Genomic DNA, 6,930 nt, shown 5'->3' with positions numbered 1-6,930 from the left:
AGGGCAACAAATGTATAGATGTGCTTTACACAATTGATCTATGTATTGTGATGAATTGTATGAGCCCCAATAAATTGATTAATAAAAAAAAAAGTTTGAATACATAGCTTTGAAATAAATAAATTCTGGGGATTATTTTGGGACCCCCTCGACTGTCATTGATTTTACAATGCTTTCTGTCTGATAACAAGGCCGTTCACATTCGGTGACTATGGTCAGAAGGGTTTCACAAGAGCAGGGGTCCTCAAACTTTTTAAACAGCGGCCAGTTCACTGTCCCTGAGACCCATTGGAGGGCCAGACTATAGTTAAAAAAACAAACAAACTATGAACAAATTCCTATGCACACTGCACATATCTTATTTTGAAGTTAAAAAAAACAAATGGGCAAAAACACCCAGCGTGACGGATAAATGTCCTCCGCAGGCCTCATGAGGCCCGCGGGCCATAGTTTGAGGATCCCTGCACTAGAGGCTTAATCTATGTGTGGGCCCTGCAAATGAATTTGGGGCTTCTACTGTCATCCATAGGCTTCTGTAAACCAGGTATTCACAATTTAAGCTATGCTACTATTCCCTCTGTCAAATTTGGATTATATTATTTACAATCATTGGATCACACAGGCTGGTATACTTCTTTCATGTAGATTTAGTTGACATCTCACTTAGATGGCTGCTTTTTTGAAGGAAACCCTTTAAGACCCCAGAAAGATCCTATTCTTTCTGATAGCCAGGTACCATCTAGTCTTTTCACAACATTTCGCTGTAGCATCCATATCTGCAGTGATCTCTTCAAGAGGGTGAGTATCAAGCAGGGCCAGGTCTTAAGAACTACTTGCTCTTAGATTTGGACTAGGTTTATGTGTGGGCCCCAAATCCATTTAAATATCTATGGTTTGTATATGCCCCCGGTTTATCTTTGAAACACCTTTGTCATTTTCTCTTAGAGAACATTATCAATCATCTACCTGGAGAATAAGTTCATTCCATTGATAGTGTCCTTAATTTAGCCCATGACCATACAGTTATAATACAATTGAGAAAAGAAGATTACACAAGTGTAGGCTGGCTGTAAATCACAATACATGGATTACTGACTTGCGCACATTAAATCCTCATGCAACTGGTTAATATTTACCCAAATAATGGGGATTGGACTACACGTTTCTTTAGATGAGCTTTGAAAGAATCAGATTTGTCCCTTTCTTTCCTGGAAATCTTCAGTGGAGTGATAAATAGCTATTAAACACCAGAGGCCTTGAGCTTATTATTTCCACCATAAAATTCTATATAACATCCTCTTGGTCTCCCAAGATTTGGCTTTCCCAGCTCTTGATTCTTGGCAGCTATAGGTGAGAATTGATGGTGTTCCCACCACATTGCATGGACTGTCAACATGCCATTTTTCTGTGGTCATAAGATTATTATCACTATCTTCAAATCTGACCTGAACGGAGAAACAAGCTTCTGTTGCCCAAAACTGTATCGGTAGATGATTCAAGATTTTGGAGGTTTTAACATAAGAAAATAATGGCTTACATAACAAATCAAAGAATAGGCTGAATTAATTCAGGGAAGCATCTCCCTCTGATCTCAGTCTGACACGTCAGGGTGTGGTTCTTGGGAGCTATCTAGACACAGCTACTGTCAGGAACTTCTGGACCATCCCCATCATCTCGGTGGATAGCAGTGAAGCAGATAACATCTCCAGAGCTTTCTGGGAAACTGCCAGGAAACCCATCTGCTTACCAGCCTGTCCTCAACTTCCTCCAGAAATGATCCTTTATGCTCTTTCACCTTCAAAATAATACCAGAGTTCCTCGAATTGGCAGATTCTTGCCTAGAACTATAGAGGAATGAGAATTTGGGGAAATGGAGTTTATAGCATCTCTTCTATTAAAATGCAGTGTTGGTCATAATGAGTGGATAGCATGCTTGCTCAAGAATAGATCTTTAATTTTCCTATGAGAGTGTAAACCTATTTAGATAAATTTTCAGGAAGATGGAAATATAGTGTTTTGGGCGAGGCATCAATGTTGAGTGACTTATGAAAGAGCAATTGAAGGTTTGTATCTAAGAATGGTCCGTAGTTTAATAGTTGCAAGTTTTCCATACCAAAATGCATGCCCCTTCACAAGTGTGACTTTGTCACCCTTTTTAACTAGAGGTGCAGGCTATCTTTCCTACCCCGTGAATCTGGCCTTCTGACCTGGCAGATGCACACATGCTGGAGCTTATATTTCAAGAGGCTTGCAGCTTCCACTTTTGCCCCCTTAGAAGACCCATGCAAGAAAGACATTCTACTTACTGGACAACAAGCAGCTCATGGAAGATCAATGGAGCACCCATTCAGGACCAAAGACCCAGAGGGAAACGGTCTAGAGCTGTCCAACACAGTCAACTCTCCAGCTGGATGCAGCCATGTGAGTGCGCAAAAGTAAAAGAACCCGCCCCGGTTATTCTCTGAATCATGAGAAATTATATGTTCCTACAGTTTTAATCTGTTTGCCTGACAACCACACAGGAGAAAGATGAGATTTTCTACTCCTATAAAGAGTTGAAGTCTTGGAAACCCATGGGGGTAATTTTACTGTCCAATAGGGTCACTATGAATTGGAATCAACTCAATGGGAGTGAGTCTGTTTGTTTTTTGTTTTTATGCAGCAATAGGTAGGCAATATGCCGAATGCAGGGAAGCTCAAGTAGAGTGAAAAGTGGAGAAGAAGAGAGAGAGAGAGGGGGAAAAAAGAGGTTACTGTGCGATTTATAACACTCCCTCTAGTTGTTGAATTTATTTTGTTTAGAGAGTGTTTGTGTGGTTGCTGACAAGAATCCTTTAGAGGTGTTCAACACCTTTCCAGGGACAACAACTTGCAGACGGCCTGACTGCAGGAGCAGACCCTTTGTATGGGGCAAAAAAAGAGACAGAAACAAACACAATTTTTGTTTTTTTCAAAATCATCATGATCTGTTTTTTCCTCATTTTATGAGAGGGGAGTCCTGCTGGGTTTTCTTTAGAGAGCTTTGAAAACAAATCATCACCACAAAGACTTGATTTTATTTTGTTTTAAAATTGAAGGAGCTGGAATGTGTGAAAAGACCACTGTCCACAATGTTTGCCATTGTTGTCACTCCTGGTGGCCGTATGGACAGCAGAACCAGATGTTACCCCTCCAGTGTCAGCCTCACCACCACTCCAACTTTGAACCCACCGGTGCAGTGGTGTCAATCCATCATATTGAAGGCTTCATTCCACCCCTCCATAGCCCCCGCTAACCCTCCACTTTACCGAGCATGAGGGCCTCCCCCAGGGACCGCTTCCTCCTGCTAACATGTCCAAAGTATGTAAGACAAAGTCCTAGCACTTAGCTGCTAAGAGACATGGTGGTCAATGTCTTTTGCTATTAATTATTTAAATGTATTAGATTGAAGAGATCAAAATATAATAATAGTATTACTAACACTTTATACTCCGTAGGTGACAGGCTCTGTACTAAAAAAAATACATGCATTGTCTAAGTTAATAACCACACTTTGTGTATAAAAAGGAGGTCAAAAAGACTGACTCTCAGGGAGATTAGGAAATGTATACAAGTTCACAAAGCTAGCTTACTGACAGAGTTTAAAGTTAAACCTTGGCTATCTAAATAATAGTGTTACTCCAGAAGTTCAGGTGCTTAGTGGATACCTGGGTTATTGACTACAGTGACATCACTATTACTCCCAAATTTTGGCAGCCATATTCCATTGAAGGGCTGGGTGTTGGGATGATCTCACTGTGATGGGTAATTTTATGTATCAACAGGGCAGTTCCAAGAAAACTTTATTTACAAAAATTCAAGTCTGAATGTTACTATAAAGACATTTCCATATAAGTATCATTTAAGTATGTTGACCTATAGTACTGAAAGAATGGCCTCATCCTCATAAAGTGGATGTACCTCATCTAATCAGTTCCCTGACGAGCAAAACCAGAGGTTTCCTCAGGGAAAAGGCTTCTGCCTCAAGATTGCACCAAAGCCATCCTCTTGGAGTTTCCAGACCACTGTCTGGCCTACTCATTTAGGACTCAAGATTACTAGACGTTCTAGCCTGCCCTTTGACCTATTGACTTTGAGTTTATCAGTTCTTGCAATGACATAAACCCATTCCTTCAAATTGTTCTCCCCCTCCACACGTGTGTGAGCACTAGAGTAAGTCAAAATGTATTGCTATAGAACTAGTAGAAACTTTTATGATGCAAAAATTAAAGAAGATAAAAGAAACTTCCAGAAAGATACTGGACTAGACTGATATGCTACACGGAACGGTTACAACAAAGACAAAAGAACCAACTAGAGATGCTAGTCCTGGAATTCAAGTTGAAGAGCAACGGGTAGAAAGGAGGATGGAACACAGATGAAGAGAAGCAGTAAGATAAGTGACCTAGCCTGACCAGGCGTGGCCACCTTGAACTTTTGGGAGCAGCATCTCAGAGAACAGCAAGCTGACAAAACAAATGCACGTTGACAAGAGACAACGAGATCCTCTTTGTGTCCCACCCCCTCCTCTTGACCAGAAGTGTGGTCAGCCCCTACTCTCGCCCCTCCAGCAGCAGGGGACACCCGCCACCATACACAGCCCCGGCTCCGTCGGGGGTTGGAACTGCACCCTCATCCATTGGGTTTCTGGGGCAACAAGCCTCAATCTGGGGGCATGAGGACGTCAGCTCGTCCCACAAGCAGAAAAGGCAGGGCACAACGAGCATCCTGTCCTTGGTCCCTCCTCAGCAGCCAAGGACGTCTTCCATAAGCAGCTGCCTTGCCTCCAACAGCCTCTGGGACCCGAGGGAGTTCCTTCTGCGAACAAGTCATGCTCTCACTCTGCACAGCCTCTTTCTGGATCAGGCTTTCTGATCCCAGACACTAGAAGCAAAAGGAACTCCGTTTAGGATCAAGTATTCTACCCTCTCAGCCTACACCTCCCCCTAGATAAAATATGTGCTCTGTGCCACACAGTTCTCTCTCTTGTCTGCCCCTAGCCAAAATTTCTCCCTTGTTTGTTTTTTTTTTTTTGGTTAATCATCTTTTTGTTTTGTTTTGTTTTCTTGTCGTTACTTTCCCTTTTAAATCTCCTTTTGTTTTTCTGTTTTCATGTTTTTATGTACTGTGTTTCTCTTTCCTCCTTCCCTTATTCTTGCTCTCTTCTTTTTTCCTTTCCCTTATTTCTTTCTCTTTCTTCCCCCATAGTTTTGCTTATCAAGGCTTTTCTTTCTTTTCTCCTCTTCGCTTTTGTTACTTATTTTCTTTTGTGATTTTTGAGTTTGGTCGTTTGCTGTTGGGCTTTTTTGCTAACACTCTGGATGGGAGAGAGCAAACCTGCTCATGTGACCTAGCCACACCCATATCTCCTGCAACCCCGCCTACTGGGGAGGAGCCACTACCACTGGGTCATTGACAGCATGAAGTGCCAGCCAAATGTGCCCTCAGCTGAACAGCAAACAGCAAGCATCCATTCTCTGCCACAGCCACCAGGACGCGGGTGCGGAGCGCCTAGGAGCCCACCAACATCCAGTCACCCATCACATACAAATGCAACGACGCCACGGTGTCTCAGCGACGACAGAAAAGTTCCGTTCCTACAAAGAAACAAAAGCGCGTGCCTGAAACAAATGACAAAAAGTGAGAGCCAGAAGAATTTTCTGAGAAAGAATTGTCATTGGAACGCCTAAAAAATTTTTAAAAAATCAAAAGCATGCTGTTTAGGTACTTCCAATGGATTGAGAGAACACGGAGAAAGCTGCAGAAAAAAATTAAGAGCCCCCCCCCCCCAAAAAAAATGAATTCAGGAAAACACTATGAAGACAAGCTAGCAAAACAAATAAAAAAATTAAAGACATCAAATAGAAACCCAAAAGATTATCTAAAAGATTTCAGAGTTAGATACTACTTTGACAGGACAAAGGAGCAGAACTGAGCCCATGGAACAGAGGAAACGGACTTCTGTGTCTGGGAGCTCGGACGGAGGCTCAGAGGACACCGATGTCAATGGGCAGGACACAAAAATGGAACGACGAAACTCGGGAATTTTTCCGTGAACTTTTCGAAACCCCTTGAATCAAAATGTGAAGCTATTTTTTGTCAACATTTCCTTCATCTAGGTCTACATCTTTCTGAAGGCAGCATTTTTATCTCATTAACCTTTCCCCAAAAGACTCTGCTTTTTCATTTACACCACATCAACATGGCAGTTTGGGCATCCTTAAAGGACTCAAATCACATTTCCTTTAAATATTTTTTGAGTTTGAGGAACAAAAAGATGTCTGAAGGAGTGATATCAGGGCTGTAGGGTGGATGGAGTTAGATTTCCCAACAGACGTTTTCATGGGACATCCCTTACTACCCTCAAAGGATGAGCAGATGCTAATCTTCTTGGGAACATACCACCACATCTTTCTCCCACTAGGCGGTTCGTGGGATCAACCACTGACGTTTGGGTTGGCCGTTTATTGTCTATCCACTGAGCCACCAGGGTTCCTCTGATGTCATGAAGACTTTCCCATGATAGATCTGATGATTTAAATAGGAATCTTCCCCAGAGTAGTCCCGTTAATAATCAGGTGATTTGGCATCAACACCACAATGTTCACTATCACATCAATGCGGCTAATAGGGGTCTACGTCATTTGGTATAAACTCAGTTCACTGCCACTAAACCGCTCCTGACTCACAGTGGCCCGAGAGGACAGAGTAGACCTGTTTCATGGGAGTAGAAAGCCACATCTTGTGGTTGTTGGTGACCATGTGATTAGCAGCTCAAATTCTATCTCAGACACCATCAGAGTTCCTAAAGTTTCTACTGAATTTTTAAAAAATGCTTTTATTTTATAGTTATACAAAAGCATGCTATTTGGGTACTTTCAGTGGATTAAGAGAAACACGGAGAAATCTGCA

Source organism: Echinops telfairi, unplaced genomic scaffold, assembly GCF_000313985.2.
Source record: "Echinops telfairi isolate 266 unplaced genomic scaffold, ASM31398v2 ScPeMD7_7467;HRSCAF=8505_1, whole genome shotgun sequence".
NCBI classification, from domain to species: domain Eukaryota; kingdom Metazoa; phylum Chordata; class Mammalia; order Afrosoricida; family Tenrecidae; genus Echinops; species Echinops telfairi.
Note: the sequence above shows the minus strand (reverse complement) of the source record.